Source organism: Charadrius vociferus, unplaced genomic scaffold, assembly GCF_000708025.1.
Source record: "Charadrius vociferus isolate BGI_N301 unplaced genomic scaffold, ASM70802v2 scaffold561, whole genome shotgun sequence".
NCBI classification, from domain to species: domain Eukaryota; kingdom Metazoa; phylum Chordata; class Aves; order Charadriiformes; family Charadriidae; genus Charadrius; species Charadrius vociferus.
Window position 1 is genome coordinate 950,023 of NW_009646848.1, and position 3,574 is coordinate 953,596.

Genomic DNA, 3,574 nt, shown 5'->3' on the forward strand with positions numbered 1-3,574 from the left:
GTTGAGAGGATTTGAGGTGGAAATCAGGCAGAGATGTGGGGTAAGTAGCGATGTTACGGAAGCAAACCCCATTTGCCTGAATATTGGAGCTTTGCCCTTGCCTTTTTGTCATTTTTCTTTGATGCCCCAGTGACGTCACTGCAGAACCTGGACTGCCTGGTTTTGCATCCCAGACAGATGCCTGGCATCTGTGGTGCAGAACGTGGTGTTGTTTGCCCTCATCATCTGTGTGCTGCAGTACCTGGAGAAGACAGGACAGCTGAAGATTAAAGTTGTGGGATTCCTGCAGACAGGTTCATCAGATCTGTTACACCATTTCTTGATCCCAAGTAGTTAGTGACTTTATTCCATTATCAAGTGATTCCTTCTTCAGGAGCAGTACAATGTGACTATGGCAGAGGCAAAGTAGTTGTTGCTTCTGGAAAAAAATTCCTTCTTACTTCTCTCCCACCCAGGCTACCAGAGGGAGCTTCTGTTCAAAGACAGCCATGGAGCCTCCACTGGATTTTGAGAGGGTCATGTGAAAGGCGACTTCTGGTATATAAATGCCCTTCTCTTGGTACAGTAAAAAACAAGTCTTCCTAAACTCTGTCACTACTTATGTAGAGCCAACTCTGTGGGTAGCCTGTTCTCCTGTCTCAGATTCCCTCTCCTAGTCTAACAGCCTCCATGACCAAATGCTTCTTGAGAGCTGGGCGGTACATCTGCATAGATGACAAGATCATCCAAATGGCTGGGAAGTGGGTGGCTGGGAAGCAGCAGGACAATGGCTGCTGTGCAAATGTGGGGCAGCGCTTCCCCATGGCCACGGTGGTGCAGCCGGGAGGCCTGCCCTTGCTCACTACTCTCTCTCTGTGGCAGGTGTAAATTTTGGCAAGGGGCTGTGTTTGCTTATGTTTACGTACTAAGAGAGGGAATAATACATAGCAATGTGGGATATACCTCTTGACGGGTATTTCTCTGAACACCCTAATCCTGCTGTTCCATACTAAGCAGGGTATGAGAAGTGACTGTATTCGCTCCTCTTCAGAAGCAAGTTCAGGAACCGTGTAGAAGAAAGACCTATAGAATCATAGGTTGGAAAAGGTTGGAAAAGACCGTTGAGATCATAGAGTCCAACTGTAAACCAAACACTGCCAAGTCCACCATTAAACCATGTCCCTAAGTGCTACCTCTTTTAAATACCTCCATGGATGGTGGCTCAGCCACTTCCCTGGGGAGCCTGTTCCAGTACCCTTTCAGTGAAGAAATTTTTCCTAATACCCAGTCTAAATCTCCCCTGGTGCACCTGTGGGATGGGAACTCTGTGAGCTGTGGCTTCACAGCAAGGGGAAGGTCAGCATAAGGCTGATGATGAACTCTTTAGGACTTTGAGAGTTCTCCCAAAGAACTAAGTTTCTCCCACCTCTCCCCCCTTCTTCTGACTCTTTTAGGAGAAGAAAAGTGGTCTGGAACCAATAGGATCCAAGCAGCTGCTGGCCAGAGTGCCTGCAAACACAGGAACCTGGAGATCCACTGCTTGGCTGCAGTACTGACGTGTCACCCTCTGGATTCCTGGCTGGTGTAACCACAGCGTGAGGTCCAGACATTGTCCAGCTTTCTGCAGGTATAGCCAGAGCAACGTATGTTACAGTGTAAATCATCTCATTGCTTCCTATGGCATACAAATACGCTTAATTGCTGTAGTGTGCCCCACAGCTGTTTAAACAGCTGGGTGAGTACTCCACTTAGCTCAGCCCCATAACGCTGTGTGGTGTAACATGTCCTCAGCGTGGGTACAGAGACAGAAATTCTAACTAATTACCTTTAGCGTCTGTGAGGTTTTCGTGGTATTTAGCAGATAGGCCCCTTGATAGCTATCACACCTTCCTTCAAACTGCAGAGTTTGAAGGAAACTCTGCTTGGGTCTGGGTGCTGGATGCAATAGCTGGTGTCTCTGCTGTAGGGAGCAAATATTTTCACCTTCTGTATGTGCAGTAACACGAGGAGGTAGAGCCACAGGAGAACTGTGGGGTGGGAGAAGAATAAGGTCAGAGAGTAGAAAAGAGCTTTGTTAAATAGGGACTATCCCCCTGACTAAGCACACCAGTCTCCAGGAAGGGAACTACCCTGTGTGGTGGGTCATTTCCCTCCAAGTGCCCTGAGAGTATGGCTCTGCTCATCTGTGAACTGGCCAACTGCTTACTGTGTCCTGTCCTTTACAGCTTGGCAAAGGAAGGCTGCCCAAAGAAGATGGCAGAGGAAAAGCAGGGCAGCAAGAGAAGGGACTGATGAGACCGCCAGAGGAAGAAGAAGGATCTCTGATACCTTTTCTCACAAAGAAGAAATCTTCCCTGTTCCTTTCTTGAAGCAGCCCGCAGCAAAATGGCATGCCTGTGTACCTGGCACATGTGCATGTGTGTCATCAAAATAGCTGGTGCAGATCGAGCAGCGTTGTGAATTGTGTCTAACGCTGAGTACTTGTTTTGTAATGATGCTTCTTCCACCTGCCTTTTAATTTTAAACTAATGAGCCTTTGTTCAGCAATTGTGGGCAGCAATTGCGGGCAGCAATTGCATCATCTCTGTCATCTCCAGTTGTATGCTCAGTCCTACATTAAATGGAAAAGGCACAGTCGCAAGATTTCTGGGAAATATCCTGACTTTGAGTGTAGCCTCCTGCCCACATCTGGCAGCGTTCAAGGTATTTCACAAAGATCAGCTATTCCAAGCTACTGCAATGTCTCGGGTCAGTTTACTAGAACTATTTCCATACAAAAATGAATTTTGTTTGGTCCTGTCACCCAGAAGGAGCTCCTTGGGTGTAATCGAAGTTAATTGAGAAAGTAAGTGGCTCTGCCAAAATTAAGAATCTCGTATAACACCCAGCAAATAGGTCCAGAAATATATTGCATGTAGTTGAAGCTTCACCACAATCATTCCATTGGAACTTGCTCTATCTAGGACTCCAGACTCTACCACTAGGTTCTGGTTTGGGTTTTGACTCTTTGTTAACAGTAGAGGTGATTCCTAAGCCACAATATACAGATCTGGAAGTCTTTATTGGTTTCTAAATCTTGTGGTTTTGGTTGAAACAGTTTAACAAACTTGTAAACAGTTTCCAACTTCTCTAAGTGCTTATATGCTTGATGGCTAGGTTTGAATTCACAAGTCAGTATGTTGTGATTCAGAGAAGTCACTGTGCGTGGAGTGCTGGTGAGACTTTTTCAGTTCATTGGGGTGAGTGGGAGAGACTGAGCAAGAACCATTTTGGTATTGGGCCAAGAAGGTTCAGAAGGTAATATGCTCTTTTGGTGGGTTGTGTGGGTTTTTGGAGTGCTGTGCTAGGTATTTGTGCCCTTTTGTGAAATGTATGTAAAGCTGCAGGTTCACACCTGTTCTTTGGAGAGAGATCCATGGCTCACCCGTGGTTTGAGACCCTTCTTGTGAAGGTTTCCAGACTCTCTTGAGCATAGTTCTGTAACTTCCCAAAGCTCAATCCCGATTAACAAGTTTGAAGCCTACCATCTAAAGGCTTACACTAGATTTCTGGGCAAAGATTTCAGAAGATTTGCAGTTCTTTAAATGATCTCGGT